General features: G+C 33.9%; 1 long non-coding RNA gene and 1 other non-coding gene across 2 annotated transcripts; both read left to right on the top strand.

Moving 5' to 3' along the window:
- The first annotated feature begins 12,402 nt into the window (after window positions 1-12,402).
- Window positions 12,403-12,516, top strand: Trnal-caa. Its single transcript has 2 exons — window positions 12,403-12,440; window positions 12,472-12,516. It is a non-coding gene; the product is annotated as a tRNA-Leu (tRNA).
- Window positions 12,517-14,682: 2,166 nt separating this feature from the next.
- LOC124539233 lies at window positions 14,683-18,290 on the top strand. The gene is made up of 3 exons (XR_006967018.1): window positions 14,683-14,752; window positions 17,556-17,766; window positions 18,229-18,290. It is a non-coding gene; the product is annotated as an uncharacterized LOC124539233 (long non-coding RNA).
- The last annotated feature ends 2,300 nt before the right edge of the window (window positions 18,291-20,590 follow it).

Below are 20,590 nucleotides of genomic sequence, written 5' to 3'. Positions count from 1 at the left end.
GCCATTTCAGCTTACTAATCCGGTAGGCTATGTCGATGACTTGATGACGCCGAGCATAGCCCTTTCCATAGCACGCTGCGCGGCTTTAAATATAAAGAATTTTATTTCATTCCAACCTATTGTATTCCTTTATTGTATATTATGTACTTTATTCATGTAGAGCAGACTTTAAATTCGAATTCAGAATTATCAGTAAGAACTGAGTCACTTTTTCTAAAGGTATTTGATAAAAACTCTAAATATATATTTTGTAAAAGGCGCGTCTGTCGTACGACTGTCGCAATAGCGAGACAGATAAGCATGCACACTAGCATTTCGTGCATATGCAACAACGACACGTTTCAGATATTAGGCGAAATAGGTGTCTATTAAAGTTGTAGATTTGATTTGAATATAACAGCGGAACTTCAATTCACTATATTACAAGATTTGCAAAATTTTTCGTATCACATAAATATACTAGCGGCTACGTAACGATATTGTATGTGAAAAATTCATATAAAGCCACTCCTCCCAATCCTTCCTCAGAATGTAGAAATGTCCAAAGATTGTCTTAGTGGTTACGTAACGGAATAAATTGATGTTTCAATTTTTAGCTTTATTAATTTTAGTTGTGGGCTTACCAGGACAAAATATTTTATAAATATACTAGAGACCCGACCCGGTTTCGCACGGATGCAATACTAAATATACTACAGAACTTGTTTATTTGCGATATCACATTAGAAACTTCTAAAATTATCAGAGTTTCTTGACTTTACTGTCTATGTATAATAATAAATAATAATATAGCTTTATTTATTCCATACATTACAAATAATAATAATAATAACGGAAATTAACAAATAGATCTTTAGTGATAAAATCAACTTTAAATACATTACAGTAATAATTAAAGCGTATAAATTAGACATTTGATTTTCATGATCTCCCATTCAATTTAATAAAAAACTACCATCTATTCAAAAAAAATAAAAACAAAAAAAATAATAATTGATTAATAAACATTATAAAAAATTAATTAATGAACATTAAAAAATCATTATAAAATATTGAAATTTAATTATTAAACATTAAATTCAACTATTGCTAAAAATAAATCATTAAATATTAAAAAAAAAAAAAATAAATGTCCATTTCCCATGCTTTTGTAAGTATTATTAATGTCAATTATTTAAATATTAAAATCAGTCGTTAGAAATTAATTAGTTAGTTGTATATTTATATTTTTTTTTCAATGTATGGACCCCTTTCGGGTATAAGCCTCCTCCAAAGAATGCCACACGTTTCTGTCTTTTGCTGTCTCAATCCAGTTTCTGCCTGCAACCGACACTAATTCGTCTTGCCACCTTATGTATGGTCGTCCTCTGCTTCTTCTTCCTTTTGGTCCTTTCCATTTTGTTATTGTAAATGTCCATCTTTTATCGGTGTATCTTGCTAGATGGCCAGCCCACTTCCATTTTAGTGTTTTAGCAAAGAGTAAGGCATCAGTTACTTCAGTTTTGTTGCGAATGTCTACTGCTTTCACTCTGTCTCTTAAGGTGATTCCTAGACAGCTTCTCTCCATTGCTCTTTGTGTGGCTTGAATTTTCGTCTTACATTTTGTGTCGAATGACCATGTTTGGCAACCGTAGATTAGACATGGTAGTATCGCTGAATCTAAAACAATTTTCTTTAATTTCATTGGGAGCTTGGATTTCAAAATCTCTTTGTGAGCCCAAAACTTCTTCCAGGTTGAGGCTATTCTTCTATTTATTTCTTCCACATTTCTTTTCACATTAAATGATAATTGCTTCCCTAGATAAATATATTCCTGTACATATTCAAGTGGCTCATTGTTTGTTAAGATAGGTATCATTTTGTCATTGGTCATGATTTTTGTTTTGCTGAGGTTCATTTCTAGACCGATACGATTGCTTGCCATCTGTAGATCATTTATCATAACACTTAATTTTTCAGGATTTTCTGATAACAAGACGATATCATCTGCAAATCTTAAATGACTCAAGAACCGACCATCAACATTAATTCCTTGTGTTGACCAAGGTAGATCTTTCATTATATTTTGTAGTACCGCTATAAACAGTTTAGGTGATAATGGGTCACCTTGTCTAACCCCTCTGTTGATGTTAATGCATTTGCCTGTTTTTTCAAGTCTCACTTTACTTGTACTTTTACTGTAAATGTTTTTCAGGATATTTATGTATTTGACATCTACATTTTGACAGGTTAGAGCCTCCCAGATACTGTTATGAGAAATAGAATCAAAAGCCTTCTTGTAATCTATGAAGGCTAAATATAGCGGTCTGCGAAACTCTAGATATTTTTCTATTATCTGTTCTATTACATGGATGTGATCAACTGTACTAAATCCTGATCTGAAGCCAGCTTGTTCGTAAGGTTGGTGACTATCAATGGCTGGGGATATTCTGTTTAATAGACACGAAGCAAACAGTTTGTATATACATGACATGAGGCTTATTGGTCTGTAGTTTCCAATGTCCGTTGGGTCTCCCTTTTTGTAAAGCAGAATAATTTCAGACTTTGTCCAACTTTCTGGTACTTGTTCTTCAGTGAGGATTTTATTAAATAGATGTTTCAGTGGATTGAGCAGTAGTTCTTTAGCATGTTTTATATACTCGTTTCTGATGCCATCCGGGCCAGGTGCTTTATCTAGTTTTAACTTTCTTATGTTATTAAGGATTTCAAGACCATCAAACAATTTAACGTTAGACTGTGTTGTGGTTATTTGACTGCATGTAGTTAGTTCTTGTTTTGAGTTTCCATGACTGTATAGGTTTGCATAAAAGTCAGTTGCTATATTGATAACTTCCACGCGGGATTTGCTTTTACTTAATCCTGATTTCAGTGATGGAATCCAGCTCTTTGAATTATCTAGTTCTCTAAACGCTTTGTTAGTGCTTCTTGAACTTTCTAGATGTCTGCGCATTGTATTTGATCTATAAGTATTGTAGCATTTCTTTATTTCTTTATTTGTCTGTTTGTACAGATTTTTCAAATCATCTTTGTCTTTTTTTGATAATTTAGGTTTGTTTTGTAACAAACTCCTTTCTTTTATAAGTACCTTAGCCTTCTCGCTCAAAATATTTTGTCTTGGTTTTCCTTTTATATTTTTTAAACTATCTTTTATCGAGCACTCAATCATTTGACTGTATTGGTTGATTGTGATTTTTTCGTGTATTGTTGATAAATTTTGTAGATGGTCGTTTAGGTGTGCAAGATAAGTTGTTTGTTCCTCTATTGTTTTTAAAGTAGTTTGTTGCTTACTGAAGTGTCTTCTACTTCTTTTTCTTGTTTGAAGGTTAAGAGTTGCTCTAATTGGCCTGTGATCAGATCCAAAGTTAAAAGATGTTAACACTTCAAATTTGGAGACTAAGTGTGGTGTAGTTGTCAGCATATAGTCCAATTCGTTTCTCGTATTTTTATCTGGAGAAACCCAAGTCCACCTGTTTTTATTTTTTATATGAAACATAGTATTTATTATTTTCAAGTTGTTTTGGTGTGCATATTGGATCAATATCTCTCCTCGCTTGTTTCTATTTCCGTAGCCATATTTTCCAGTCGCTTTGTTTTCATAGATTTTTGGTATTCCAATCTGCGCATTGAAGTCGCCCATTGAAATTACATATTTATTGGGGGTCGTTTGGTGAGCTATCATTAGATCTTTGTAGAAATTGTCTAGTTCTTCCTGCGTAGAATTTTCTGTTGGAGAATATGCTTGAATAATTGTAAAGGATTTCTTTTCAAATTTGATTTCCAATATGCAAACTCTTTCTGATATGCCTTTAAAGTTTATAATTTTACTTTTGTGTTCTTTTTTCACTAGGAATCCTACACCATGTAAACCTTTTGTTTCTCCTATGTAGTACATAATGTAGTCTTCATCTTGTATAATTTTTTCCCCCAACCGTCGAACTTCGCATAGTCCGAGCACATCACATTTGATTTGTTGTAGAGCTGCTTTTAACTCTAGGAGTTTTTCTGTAGAAGATAGAGTTCTAACATTGTAAGAGCATATATATATAGGTTTCTTATTGTGTCTGTTATTCTTTGGAGGGTCATGGTCTAACTCTCCCGCGGTGACCGGCCGTACTGGGAGATGAGAATGAGAAGGGCCTGACTGTGTTTGCTATATTGTGTCTTCAGATGATGGAGTAAATGATGAACGAGAGTTGCTTCTTCCACGCATTACATCAAACGCATTTACTTTTTTTATTTTTGAGTTTGCGAATTGTTTTCTGGGATGTTGTTGGTTTGGTGAGTTAGATTCATGTCTTTTACGTTTTTCTTTACTAGATGTCCCTTCTTTAACAATAAGTTTGTCGTACTTAATGACAGCAAAGTTGCCTTTATTTCTTTCTTGTACCAGTTTCTCTCGTAGTTCCCTCCTTTTCAGTAAAACATCCTTGGGGTAAACTTCAGAAATGTATCCATCTTTAAATTTATTTTTATTTAACATTAATTCATTCTTTCTCCATCCATTAATAAAAGATATAAGTATGGGTCTTGCTTTTTCTTGTTTTTTTCCTATTCTGTATATTACGTCTATATCTCTACTCTCAAGTGGAATGTTGAGATCGTTTTTTATTTTTTCAATAGTAGATGACATAAGCTCACTTGGAGATTTCTCATTTTCATTTAGGCCATGTATAATAATATTATTTTTTCGTTTGTATTTTTCAATATTTGCAATTTTTTCTCTCAAATTATTGTTTTCTTCTTTAAGTTCTTTTATTTCATTTATTAACGGTAAAATTTTATCATCGATTTTTGATACTATTTCTTTAGTTTGGTTTGCCATTTCTGTTTTCATTTTTTCAAACAAGTGAATGAGTTGCGAATTCTCCATGATGGTATTAGTGTGTAGAATAGATAACACCAATCCTTCTGACCTTTAGACCAGTTAAGCGTTAAGTTGTTCGATGAATTTTTTGATACCAATCTACTCGGTTTTAGTCACTTTGAATGCAGTTCAATATATTTTTAAATACCGTCAACTTTTTTTTTTTTAAGAACCACTTATATCAACTCTTTTAACAAATCCTAACGACTTTAATTGTTTGTTTTATATTGTTTTTTCACTATTTCACTCACACCAAAATTTTAATAGTTTGTCCGTATTATTTAATTGATCACCAGTTATAACAGTTCAGTTTTTTTTTTTTTTTTGCTCGTCACATAAGATCACTAATTTTCTTCACTTTATCTGATTATTTCATTTGGATAACGTTTCTGCGCACGAACTATTTATAGAAGTCTATTTTACACACAGCAACAAACACTATTTCGCACTAATATAATTTAAAAGATTTATTTTTTACGGATCGACTAGTATCGTCTGCGCGTGCGGCGCCCTGTCTATGTATAATATACAAAAACCTTATTTATTATTAAAAAAAAACGTATCAAAATCCGCTGTATAATTTTATAGATCTAAGCATACATAGGGACAGACAGCGGTAAGCGACTTTGTTTTATACTGTGTGATGATGATAATAATGACAAGCTGACACTGCGTCTTATCCTAAAATACCGCTAGTTAACTGGGTTTGTATGTTTACAAACCCAGTTTACCCCTTTTGGGAGTAAATCGAGTTTCGTAAATAAAACGCTCTATAAGGAACCTGACAAATGTCAAGTTATTAGGTGTTATAGTTGCTAATATGTCTTATTAGTCAGTAAGTGTAATTTCACTTTTATATATACAGATATAAGTACCATTTATAACAATATTCTTAATATGGTTTCAAAATTTTACAGAAATAATTTGTTTATTAATGTTATTTTTAAATCTTTGCACAGCAATATTGAAGGCGAAGTTTCTTAAGCGCTCGAAAACATTGAATGAGTTTTTATAATGGAAACTATGATCGCAGCGGTGTTCACGAACAATATTATTGTCAATAGCTCTGCGTCCGATATAATGACAAAACACATTTGTATCATAAACTAGACGTGTATAGTACGACACAACTTAGATGTAGCATCGGCAATATTCGTAAAACCGATCGCATCCGAATTAAGTACGCTATCCCAAATTATCAATATTTATTTCTGATGTGAATATGATCTTTACACAAATATAATAACTTGTAATATCATATGACCTAATATACTCGTCAATTTGACACGTCAATTAACATGCACTTACTGTCTCGGGTTGAACTGACGCGAGAATCTATAGCGACGAATAGCGTCGAATGGAGCGATAGAACTCTTTCTGTTGGTTGTATAAATCGGCAGTAATGGGTTTTATTTAATCTGCCGATGCTACATCTAAGTTGTGTCGTACTATACTTGCAGTGCGATTCACTTCGTATTTCATTCGTGAAATATTGACAACTGACTTTCAGTGATATGCAATTTTGAAACGTGTGTTCAATAGACTTTCATAATTATTTTAGTCAATGTCGTATATCACATTCCGAAATTTAAAGATCGTATTCTGCGGTGAGTTTCGTTTCTTGTTACAGAATAGTCTATCAATGGGATATCTCAAAGGAAACAACAAATTCCGAAATTATACGCCCCTATTCCTTCTTTATGAAAACTTCTTCTGATGGTTAGGTGTTGTCAATAGGCCATCAACAAAGTCACTAAAAAAATAACCATATCTTGTATGGCCAATACCAAACTATATACGAATGTTTTATCTCATACCTATTAATTGAAGGCCTTAATACTTTCGTGGAAGATTTGCCATGAATTCTAAATAAGCGCATTAAATATTTACCATATTATGCAAATGTATTAAAGGTTTTAGTATAACACATCCCTTCAATTACTTGATTTTAAAAGCTTCGTATCTCTATCGAATCTTTACGACTTGAACCATAATACGCTGTCTCTTTCTAACAACTGGTTGTTCCGAATTTTGGACGACATTGCGTCTCTTTCTGCAAAACAGCCGAGATACTAAGCCTTTAAGTTATAGAGTATTTGTGTCGTCTTACAGTTAAGACTTTTCTACTAAGATTTTATTATATGATTTTATTCTACAATAGAAAAATATTTCTTTATCTTTTCCTCGGTTATTGTTGTTTTCAAAGAGGTTTTATTTCTCCTAACATCTTCAAACATTAAAATGAAAAATGTTGAACTGCAAATTGTTTGTTTGGTACAAGTTTTTTTTTTTTATCAAAGAATAATATATTTTTATTTTATTACATCACTGATGTTGACTTTGAACGAGTAATTTACTACTAGAAACTTCATGATATTTTAATAGGTGAACTAGTTTCATTTAAAGTTATCGCAATGAAAAAAAGTGGTATAAATCATGAATTTCTTAGTTCATTTGTTACGAAAGATTCAGCCCTGTAGTCGCAATAAATTTTATTTGTGCTTAAGGCTTTATGCAATCCCAGGTGGATGGCTTATTCATCAAACATTCGACCAAAGAAACGATGATGAATGATGTTATCGCTTGAAATGTTCCATGTGGGATGACGTCAGACAGAGAAGTATGAAAGAAGAATACATGCTGTGCCGATTCCAAATGACATTGGGATAAGGGCAGGAGGATGTGTTGGATTGTTTATTCACTTATGAGCTGTTCTACTATTTGTCAAGAATACTTACAATGTTCCAGTTTGGAGGATGAGTTACATTTATTATTGGCAGCACTCAGGACAATCTTAATTTGAAAGATTGGATGCATTGACAACTCAAAATACTAGTGATTTCTTAGGGTGGTGATATCTAGTAGGTGATTACCACGAGCTAGGACATAGTTTGCTTACCCATTGTTATTGAAATAAGATCTGACAAATTCTCGTCTCGAATTATTTTGACATGATGTAACCAATGGTGCGCTTTATGGTTAAGACCGACCCATATGTCATGATTACTTATTCCATCATGCTTCCCTCTCTCTATTTCCCCTCACGTACTTGGCACGAGAGCTGAGATGGCCCAGTGGTTAGAACGCGTGCATCTTAACCGATGATTGCGGGTTCAAACCCGGGCGAGCACCACTATATATATGTGCTTAATTTGTGTTTATAATTCATCTCATGCTCGGCGATGAAGGAAAACATCGTGAGGAAACCTACATGTGTCTAATTTTATCGAAATTCTGCCACATGTGCATTCCACCAACCTGCATTGGAACAGCGTGGTGGAATATGTTCCAAAACCCTCTCCTTAATGAAAGAGGAGGCCTTATCTTAGCAGTGGGCAATGTACAGGCTGTTACTTTACTTTACTTTACTTGGCACGTATTCTAGATACTTCGTTGCTATTAATAACAACAGTAATAAGAATAACATGTATTGTTTAACTAAAAACATACATTAAAAAATATTACAATGGCTTGCTTTATTTCTAAGCGTACCAAGATGACCTTTTTATTTCATAACAAAAAGGTTGACTTTGATATTTTCCCCAACAAATCTGTTCGCCCATTCGCCGGAGCAGGCGTTAATCTCATCTCATACATTAGGCTGTGACCTACATACCTCGGGTCTAAGATGCCTAATGTTATTAAGTTGTGCCGCCTAAGTAAGTACAAACACCGAACTAATAGACCAAAATGTTATGAAGCTACTTAGAAAATGAACTTAGACTTTATCGGTTAGACATTTATGATCTTAATTTTCGAAGGCGAGAGCAAATCGTTTTATGACGGTAAATCTTTGCCAACATACTCCGGCGCTTTTGAAAGTACAGCGCGCACACACACACACACACACACACACACACACACACACACACAGACACACACGCATATACACACACAACAGCGATGTCCAGTTTTGTCCAGTTCCAGTTACACTGACAAAAAGTATGCATAAGAAGAGCTCTTTGGTGATAGAAATAGTGAGCAGTCGGTACTACGGGTATGAATTGGCAAAATAATCTATTTATTACGTACTTTTTTTTATGAAAGAGATGAGTAAATGGGCCTTCTTGCTGCAGGTTGGTAAGTGGTCATTGCTACCTATAGATATTGGTGCTGTAAGGAATTTGAATCTTTTCAATGCTCCTTGAAAACTAAGTTATCATGTGTCTTGTGCCAGTAGTTACACTGGTTCTGGTTAATGGTGATCTAGTCTTAACATTACGAGGTATTGGCGGTTGGCGGTAATATGTATGATGACCATATACTACTAGCTACTCAGATGGGCGTTCACAAATTCTTATCACCAAGTAAATAATTGACATGGTATTAAAAGATTTAGTAATTGTAACTATTTAAAAATAAATAATATATTTAAATTTGGTGACAGGAGGGCTGGTTCGTTTTTTGCCCAGAGGATCGGAATTGCGATTCAGCGGGAAAATACTGCTCGCATTCTTGCCACCATTCCACGCGGTCAAGATTTATACAGTAACTAGTTTTAGTTCATATTTGTATATATTTAAGCATTTAATGTTATAAACATAACATAATTATATTTTAAAAATACTGTTAATTTTCATCTTTAAATACCAATGTAATAATTAAAAAATAAATTAATACTATCATTCAAATTGAAGGCTGTTGTCGCGTAAATTTTACAACAGCTCGAAAGTACAATGCAAAAGAAAATGATTCCATTTTAAAAAATCGTTTTTTTTTTTAATTATTTTTATTAACATTTAATCATGTAAGGAGTATTATTAAAGTTGAGGCGTCATGTTCCATCATGACTATCGTTTATATATAAAAATAAGTTGTTCTTAATTTGATTTAGTTACCATTCTTTTTTCAGTTATTTGTTTAATTGTTTTCTATTGTTTTTTACATGATGTGATCTGTGTTTCAATAAAAGCATTAGTCTGTTTTAAAACACTGAATTGATAGTTTCATTTTTAATTACCTGCAATATGATATATACCTTATCATATATTGAGTGACTGAAACTGCAGTCACAAGATACATTTCCCATGGTTGAAATTTGTAACGCTGTCAATATCTATCCGGTGGTGACCACTTACCATCAAGTGGTCCATCTACGTTTATGTGTGTACACCAATATTATTGACCAATAAAAGTGTTTAATGGTTTTTTCAATATGTATTCCAAAAGAGAGGATAATTCACTAATAAATTACGAGGCTTATTGTATTTTTCAAAAAGGTTTTTTAAGGTCAACCAATAATACATAATTGAATTAGTCCGGTTACTTGGATTAGTCACTCATCTATATTAAAGGAAGGCTTTGATCATTACCTATTTACTTAAAGACGATATATGGAATAAGTAAGTCTTTGGTAATAGTGTTGTCAAGTTTATATAAATCGAGAGACAAAACCGGGACGGCAAAAAATAAATAAATGAATAGTTTGTAGGTACTGTTAGGAACCTAACCTCCTTAAAGGTTCAGATAGCTTGCAAGATAAATAGAGTGAAATGGCTATTAATATTGTAGGAATGATGATCGTTAGACCTAATGAGTTCCAGAGTAGATACCGCTAATCATTAGACTAAGGGATGGAACAATTTTTAGAGATGGTATAGCTTTGTGCCTTCTGGGGTACCCATTATATTTTCGATTTTTGTAATCATGTTGTGTTCTAGTTTGAAGGGTGAGTGAGTCTGTGTAACTCCAGACATTAACACAACTTAGTTTCCAAGGTTTGTGGTGCTATAATGTGCTATCAGATCCATTTGTCAATAATCTAAAACCGGTATAGGTAGTAGTAATTATTATTTGTCATTTTTAATACAATTTAATGGTGAATAGTGTTTTGCAATTATTAATTCCTATTTCAAAAATAAAAATAGTTATGTATGAAAATGTAGGTGTACCATCGTCCCGCTTACAGCATGAATCGTAAAAGGTTCCTACATAAATCGGAACGGGTCACAACACTATTATTCCCGCAGGCTTTCGCGCCATCCATCCGTGCAAATACCATTAATTTAATACTAACCATTCCTCTTGGTTCTTAGAAGTCTAATGGTGTAGAAATTCGTTACTGATTTTATGCTCAGCTTGCTTGCTTACTGAATAAGATTGAGCACATTGATGTGTGTTTGGATAAGCCTTAATGCCTGTATAGAGTTGAACATAAATTAAGACTATAATTCTCAGCTATGTTGGGAATTATTATGTTGTAAAAACTTATATTTAATCTTAGGAGTACTATGGAAGACGGTGTAATATTTGATTGTATTTTTCCGAAATACGCGCGCTGATTGGTCAGTTTTTTATTTAATCTATTGAATGAGTATCTTTCATTGATAGATATGGAATAGCAACAATGTGATAAAGAGAAATCGAATGGACATCATCGTTCAATTATTTTAAGGGGAGCGCTATGAAATGTTAATAAAATATAAAATTATGCAATTCAATTTATAATTTAAGCACGCTGGAATAATGCTTTATGCGTTCTTCGAATAAGGGCTTAGGTGGGACTTACACCTAGCACGCCTTCTTTTTTTTTCTTGCTAGAAAAACGCATTACGCGCTTCCCCCACGTGATGGAAAGTGGAGGGGTGTGTGGGACTCCTCGGAACCCTGATCGCCGAGTACGCCCAAGTACGCCGGGTTTTCCCACTAAAAAACCAGCGGTACCCTCTCCGTCTTTCGGCGGACGACACGGGATCGCTTACGCACGCTACCGTGACGAGTACCTAGCACACCTAGCGAATATAAAATAAAAACTCTTGGTACCCTTCGGTCTTTTCGGTGGTCGTTATGCTATCGTTTTAATATGTTACCAAGATATACCTAGGCAAAAATCTAAGTAGATATTCATTTTAATATAAGTACCATTTTATAATTTCGCCAGCACCATATTTGTCTAGAAATATTCCAGCAAAATCAATTAGAGAAACTTGCGGATTGTTTTAAAATATTTCTAAACATATGTTAAATATTTTGATAGGGATAAATACTGTGACATTAAAACAAATTAAATTCATTTATTCAATAAAGTTCACGTATTGATTCTCAATTTAAACATTTCCTCTAGAAAGGAAAACATCCTGATCTGAGCAGAAACGGCGAAAGAAATGCAATGAAAATATATACACATACACATATGTATAAACAATATCGAAATTTATTAATCAACATTAATTATGTATGAATGTATCTGTCATACAATTTAAAACTTTGAAAGGTAAATAAATCTACAAATAAAAATTTGTATATTGTTGTACTTACTTGTAATGAAGCGTCTTTGTTTATTTTAGTATTTATTGTGTGCATATTAAAAAGTACTTTAATTCAATGAAACTATCCAAAAACACATATTGAAATTATTTTTATCGAATTCAGCGATACAAAACGTGATTAAAGTCTTATATTGCTGGTATGTTATTTATATTTGGTTCATGTGATAAGGGCGTTCAGAATGATTATTTGTTCCAATTTTAAATTGTAACATTTTTTATTAAAAATATCTACAATGCATCCTATGAATAAATTCGTCAACGTTGTCATCAGTCAGGATGGCCGAGCGGTCTAAGGCGCCAGACTCAAGGTTTCCTTGCCCGCTAAGCGGGTGTGAGCTGTTCTGGTCCTCTCTGAGGGCGTGGGTTCGAATCCCACTTCTGACAAATATTTTTTTCCTGTTACATTTTTTGTTTGAGTTATGTGAAAGTTAATAAAAATTATTAAAATTTTAAGCATTTTTTTGAAATTACAAATATTTCAGCGTATTTTGTGTATAAAAATACTATACAAGTAAAGTATCATTAATTTATTTTTAAATTTTAAATGCTGCAAAAAAAAATGAGATACCAAATATTTTAGATAAATTAAATACTATTTTAATTTTTATAAGATACATTAAAATAAGTACAAGTAACGCCATCTATTGTCATAATGAGGCGTGAAGAAAACAAAAACAAGCAATATCTTCCTAGTCGACACTAGATGGCGCTACAGACTTTAAACGCTATTGATTATCATTGCTTATCACCACAACAATTACTTATTAGAAAAAAAATATCGTATTTATTTTTAAAAATGGATTACTAGTATATAGTTAATATACGAACTTTATGTCGCATTTCCTATACACACGCAATAGGGTGCTTCTCGTTGACCCAGAATCACAAAATTTGACAAGTAGCAATATATTGTAGCACAAGTACAGGAAAAACTGTAAGTTTATTGAATCATCGCATATACAGAACCCTTAGATCACGAGGCCGTAAGCATTGGCCGATATTTTTTTTATATAATAAATTAATAATAAATAAATATGAGACAACATCACATACATTACTCTGATCCCAATGTAAGTAACTAAAGCACTTATGTTATGGAAATCAGAAGTCACGACGGTACCACAAACACCCAGACCCAAGACAACACAGAAAACTAATGGTAATCTACATACATCGACTCGGCCGGGAATCGAACCCTGGACCTCAGAGTGGCGTACCCATGAAAACCGGTGTACACACCACTCGACCACGGAGGTCGTCAAATATATATAGAGCGTCAGTTAACAAGAACAAAAAAAAACACAAGTTTAATAGCTTGAGTATTTTAATAACGTTTCTAAAACGGCCTCGTCGCTTATCTGCAATCGCATTTACTGTTTAAGCGCCCTTTAAACTTCAAGAGGTGTTTATTTAATTTTCAAGTTCTTTTGAGGATCAGAGTCAGATACCAAGAATAATCCAAAATTTTGCGATATTTTTTTATTTTTTTATTACAAAAAATTTTAGTCCTTTAAAAAAATGGGCTAAAATTTTTGTAATCTTTACCTAGGAGTTATATAAACAATGATGTATATAAACAATATGTAGTAAGCTGTGTTATAAACTGTTTGTGCAAACACGCCATAGGAATGGCAAAGAGTAGTGTCTTTGTTCTTTCTGTTAAGTACTTCCAAATCAAAACTAAATAAACTTTATTTAAGTAGTCTTTTAAAAGCACTTCCGAAAGAATGATAACTGAACCAGTGCCTTAATGCTACATTATACTACTGTTAATTTCATGAACAAATTAAAAAACCTTTATTAGCCTGACCATCTGTTCACCTTCTTTGTCTTGCTATAGGATTAAGTCGTAAGCTCATGATACCTACAGCCGTAAAAATTGTAGCTACTATAGACATTGGTGATGTCAGAATAAATATAAATCGTTCCCAATATGCTATCGAGCTTGCGAGCTAAGATGCTATCCCTATTTACTTGGTGGTAGGGCTTTGTGCAAGTCCGTCTAGGTAGGTACCACCCACTCATCAGTTATTCTACCGCCAAGTAACAGTACTCAGTATTGTTGTGATCCGGTCTGAAGGGTGAGTGAGCCAGTATAACTACAGGCACAAGGGACATAACATCTTAGTTCCCAAGGTTGGTGGCACATCGACGATGTAAGGAATAGTTAATATTTCTTCCAGCGTCATTGTCTATGGTCGATGCTGACCACTTACCTTACTTATTAGGTGGCCCATATGCGTGTCCGCCAACCTATACCATAAAAAAAATGTCCCTCGTGCCTGTAGTTAGAGTGTAGCCCTACTAATCAGACATAATGTCTTTAGAGTGGTATCTGCTTAGATATAATTGTACAAAGCTCTACCATCACGTAGACGGTTGACAAATACTGACAAAACTATAAACAAAAATGGTAAATCAATTTGATGAATTTGTCATTTAATTGAACGAAAAATTAAATTTGATTGTCCTATACTTTAACTGCATTAAATTACGAAATTAAAAGTTAATTATGCGGCAAATTACTACTATAACATTTATTGAATACAAATACACTTCAATTAAAGCAATTCATTTAAACAGTCGCAAAATTACTACTTAGTTTAGATGACAATGTTTGGTGAGTAATCAGTAATAAGTTGAGCAATTATAGTAATTTTAATAGTCCGAAAATAGAGTGCATTTCTTCTTACAATTAAGTAAATTATTGGGAATGAGTACATAAGAGGAAGTTTGAAAAGACACTGATAGCCGAGAAGTTATGTGGAAGGAGACTATGGTATGGGCATGTAATGCGGAGGAATGAGGAACGTATTGTGAGGAAGGCCTTGAGCATGGATGTAGATGGATATAGAAGTAGGACGAACCAAGAATCGAAGGATGGATTGTGTGAAAGACGACATGGTTAGAAATAATGTTACTTGTGAGATCACGTCTGAGAAGTATGGAAGGCGAAGACATGCTGCGCCAACCCCAAATAAAATTGGGATAAGCGCAGGAGGATGATGAATAAAGTAAATTATTTAAGAACATCATAAAATACATTAAACTTTGAATTATCGAGGAGATTAAACTCGCTTTAATTACCCTGTTGTGATTTATATTTTAATCTCTGCTTAATTATTAATGAGTCTCGTTCGTAAAATTCTTGTCACTGAAAATTACAGAAGTATTAATTAAAAACTCAAAATATAAAAAGGGAAATTTTGTAAATCTTGATTATGAAGTATATAAAATTGTACAATAAACAACAACATCTTGTTAATTTCCCATTGCTGGGCCCCCTCTTGAGGAGAAGGGTGGATATTACATCCACTGTTTCAATGCGGATTGGTGGAATGAACACGTGGCAGAATTTTTATGAAATTAGACACATCACGATGTTTTCTTTAACCCCTGAGATTTAGATATTTATAAACACAAATTAAGCACATGAATATTCAGTAGTGTTTGGTTGGGTTTGAACCCGCAATCATCGGTTAAGATTCACGCGTTCTTACAACTGGACCATCACGGCTCATAAACAAAATATAGTAATTCTAAATTCAATCTACACCTATATGTCGTTTCAAAATTCTGATTTTTCTTTTAAATATTTCATATAAGTTTTAGATGGTAATATATGAAAAGAGTTTTATTTTGTTATTTGTTTGAATGTGATATCAAGTTGTCCGATTTGAAATTTCTTTTCCATTAGATTAGCAATTTATTGTGAAAGGTTTTAGAGTATGTACCTTCTCATAGGGCCCGCGAGGATGGGGCAGTAAATTTTAATGAGGGTAATACTGTACGCATTTGTAGACCAAATTATTCTATAATTTACTCAGTGGTAGGGTTTTGTGCAAGCATATCAAACAACAGTACTCAGTATTGTTGTGTATCGGTTTGAAGGGTGAGTGAGCTAATTTAACTACAGGCACAAGTAGTACAGTAACAGCAACAGCCTGTAAATTTCCCAACGCTGGGCTAAGGCCTTCTCTCCCATTAAGAAGAGGGTTTGGAACATATTCCACCACGCTGTTAAAATGCGGCGGAATGCACATGTAGCAGAATTTCGATGAAATTAGACACAAGCAGGTTTCCTCACGATGTTTTCCTTCAGCGCTGAGCATGAGATGAATTATGAATTATGTTAAGGAATGGTTAATATTTCTCTTAGCACCATTGTCTATGGGCAACGACGAACACTTAGCATCAAGTCCATATGCACATATATGCACGTCCGCCAACCGAAACCATAAAAAAACTGTTTATTCTTAAGTTTAAATAATTTCCTTAAAACATTCATGCTCCATTATAAATCTATAATTAAAGGCATACTACTAGTACTATAAGTGTGTACTTATTATACAAGTCGCATTCAGGCTTAGTCAAAACGCATTCGTTATAGTGGTGATCTCCAAGTCATTTTTATTTCATATTCCGTAGTGTCGATCGAATGAACTGGAACAGTCAATCCACTAACGATATAAATTTTTAATCGGTAATTTTAAATATAATATATTTACTTGGTGGTAGGGATTTGTGCAAGCTCGCCTGGGTAGGTACCACCCACTCAACAGTTATTCTACCGTCAAATAACAGTACTCAGTATTGTTGTGTTCCGGTTTGAAGGCTGAATGAGCCAGTGTAACTACTGGCACAAGGGACATAACATCTGAGTTCCCAAGGTTGGTGGGGCATTGACGATGTAAGGAATATTTAATATTTCTTACGGCGTTATTGTCTACGGGTGATGGTGATCACTTATCATCAGGTGGCCCATATGCTCGTCCGCCAACCTATTCCATAAAAAAATAATATCAATAACTCGCTATTCGATGTTGTTATTATTTTGACGAAAACTGACAGTTACTGATCGGTTAATGTCGGTAGAATCTACATTCCAAGCATTTAGTATAGCACTTAATATAGTTTGTTTAATGAGAATTCTAAAGTGCTTGTTAAAAAGCCTCCTTAAAAAAGTACATTTTGATTAAGATCACATTTGTAATTTACAACACTAAATAACAACATATTAACACTACACACATATTTAAATATAAATAAATATGAGACAACTTTACATACATTAGGTACTCTGATCAAAATGTAAGTAGCTAAAGCACTTGTGTTATGGAAAATCAGAAGTATCGTTACCACAAAGACCTGGACCCAAGACAGCATAGATAATATAATTAATGATAATCTACATTGCCTCGCACGGGAATCGAACCCGGGACCTCGGAGTAGCGTAGCCATGAAAACCGGTGTACACACCACTCGACCACGGAGGTCGTCAATTTAAGACTTGCTATCTCTTTTTAATCGTACACATAATTTAGAGATGCGAATTGAAATTATTTTTAGTATAACCTTCTTGCTTTTGAAAAAAAACAACCTGTATTAATTTCAATTGTCGTACATATGTTTTTTAATTTTAGTGATATACATATTATTGTCTGTGCTTCTTGGCGAAACACTATTGTTTTCTGTGAAAGATACTGTTCCTGTGCTGGAACATCTTGGGTGCAAGGATTGCCTGAGAGTGTATGTGCCCGTGTGTGGCACCGACAACAGAACTTATGTGAACGCATGTAAACTAAATTGCCTCAATTCGAAACGTAAAGGGGCTGAAGTGGTTTTAATTCAAAGGTACGTCATTTCCTATATATATCCCACATATATACTTTACGTATCAAGTCTGACTTGTTGGTCTGGAAATAAGGCTACCGAATCCGAGGTACTGGGTTCGAACCCAACGAAAAATGATAGAATTTTTTCGTTAACAGCTGAAGCATGTAAAGCATCGGTCGTGTGCCTAGTCTTTTCAGTTGTGTGGGATTGGAGAGTGTACCGGGTTTACACTCTATAATATGTCCTGCGTTGTGGGCTGATTTTCTTTGAGATTGGATCGTGATATGCACCACATCGACTTCATACATTCAAAATCGATTTATTAGTAATTACTATCGGTTAAAATCTATATCAGCTTATGGCATCATTATAATCGAATACTTTATTGGGATGCCGCTCAGCTTATATTCTAGTACATAGTGTGCAGAACCTATAACCCTTTGAGAAATATTGGAATATATTCTTTCGTTCGATTTTCAGGTACGGCCCTTGTGTTAACATCGGTTCTATTTTTAAAAAATGAAGAGTCAAGAATTCGTTTTTTATTCAAGCGTAGGTCTTAATAAATTTTAATCGATAATAAATGCTTCTATTATTTATTTACCTCTTAGACGTAGCCAAGTGATTAGAGAACACAACCAAGCACCTCGGAATTATCTCGTTCTGGTAAAACATCCTGAGGAAATCTGCATGAGTCAGATAAAAGTCTATTACATGTGTTGTGTCCTTTTTTTATGATATAGTTTGGCGGACGAGCATATGGGCTACCTGATGGTAAGTGGTCACCATCACCCATAGACAATGACGCTGTAAGAAATATTACAATTCCTTACATCGTCAATGTGCCACCAACTTTGGGAACTAAGAAGTCATGTCCCTTGTGCCTGTAGTTACACTGGCTCACTCACCCTTCAAACCGGAACACAACAATACTGAGTACTGTTATTTGGCGGTAGAATAACTGATGAGTGGGTGGTACCTACCCAGACGGGCTTGCACAAAGCCCTACCACCAAGTAAAGTCCTTACTCCTTCCCGTCATATACTAGTACCATCTTTCGCACTTCATTCTTTAATAGTACAGTCAGAGTAAGAAAACCTTCGTACCAGTTTACAAATTCATTCCTTTGTCAAGTACTCTTAGTACCTTTTGAAACTAAAGCACTAAACTGACAGCGGCATAGAAAATGAAACTTGCGTAGTATGATATCTTGGTTAAAAATAATGTAACATCTTTGGACTACGTCTAGTTTTATATCAACATGAAATCTTTTTAATGGCGTAATTATCATTACAAATTTAATACACTCTTAGATATGGTATCTTCTACTGAATTGTCGAATAGTCTGACAGTGTCATATATTCTCCATCGATAAAGTAGATTACTGCAGAGCACACGAGAATAGATCTTTCTATTCTCACTGGCATGCTTTGACCAGGTAAGAATGATTGCTTAAAAGGAATTTTTATTGAAATGTAAAAGGTTATGACTCTGTTGCGAGTTCATCGTATAATGGATATAACTCTAGATTGGTTTATTCTTTTGAACTATACGTATACTAATACTATGAATGTGAAAGTAGGTCTGACCGTTGCTCATTCATCGCCAAACTGATGAACCAAATTTGATTAAATTTAGTGTTATGCAAGTTTGAACGCAGACGATATTTAGTTATTTATAAATTAAAAGCTTTCAATTAAAATTGGCAGTCTTAATAAAAAAATTACGGTATAGGTTGGTGGATGATCGTATGGGCCACCTAATGATGAAGTGGTCACCACCGCACTTGGAAAATAAGATGTGATGTCCCTTAAGTCTGTTGTTAGACCGGCAGACTCATCCTTCGAACCGGAACATAACAATACTTAGCACTGTTTAACATTGTTTGGCGGTAGAATATCTGACGGGCTTGCACAAAACCCTAGCACCAAGTCCAAGCAACATTTGCAATCGACGTGTTTTCATAAACTAGGTGCGAAAAACACGCCACCTACATAATTACCTAAAGTAGTTTTAAAAATTTAAAATACGTAGAACTTAAAAGTGAATTAAAAAATTTTAATTGTCTCATGCAAAGTTCAAGAGAAACGTTAAAGAAGGCGGAATATAATTTGTACATATGTAAGTTAGAACTCGCGTTGTGTGTAAGAATTGTTAGAGCCTGAAGGTATTAGAAAAGTAAGGGAAACTAGCGCGAAAATCGGAACGAGATTGTCGGAGAAGGCAAAGTTTTCTCGTGCAAGGAATGCTAATAGAGTAGAAATATACTTTTTTAACTATGTTGAATTTGTAGATTAATTTTCTTGCTAGTTATGAAGTCTAGATTTATGAGCGGTTAGAGAATATTAATCTTTAATGATGGCTGAGGGTTCAAACTTAAGCTAGCTAATAAATTTTCACGTCCATAATCTTGAGGATTTCTGTATATGTCGGTTGTAAATCTGACGCATTACTGACCCGTATCGTAGTAGCGTGTTGGGATAAATTTTCCACGTACTCCTCGAAAAAGAGAAGAAAATCCTAATTTGTGTAAATCTTTTCCACTATGTAAGAAGGTAAGGTTACATCAAAAAATCAATTTATTAAAGTTATTCATTTCAGTTCGGTGGAGCTCGATATTTCGACTACGAATGTCTTGTTCGCGAGACTGAAGTTTGCGGGTAGATGCTGATAATGTTAGAAGTGTCCATATCGGACTACCTCCTTTCTCGTACGTTTGCGTAATGCCAATTTGTATGATTTTAATATCTTGGAAAAAACAGACTGGAAACATAAGACCAAATTCTGATTTTGAATTGGTTAAAAACATGGTACAGTCCGTTCAAAGACTGTCTAATTAGTC

This window comes from Vanessa cardui, chromosome 22 (assembly GCF_905220365.1).
Source record: "Vanessa cardui chromosome 22, ilVanCard2.1, whole genome shotgun sequence".
In the NCBI taxonomy this organism is placed as follows: Eukaryota; Metazoa; Arthropoda; class Insecta; order Lepidoptera; family Nymphalidae; genus Vanessa; species Vanessa cardui.
This window is presented reverse-complemented; position numbering and strand designations above follow the sequence as displayed.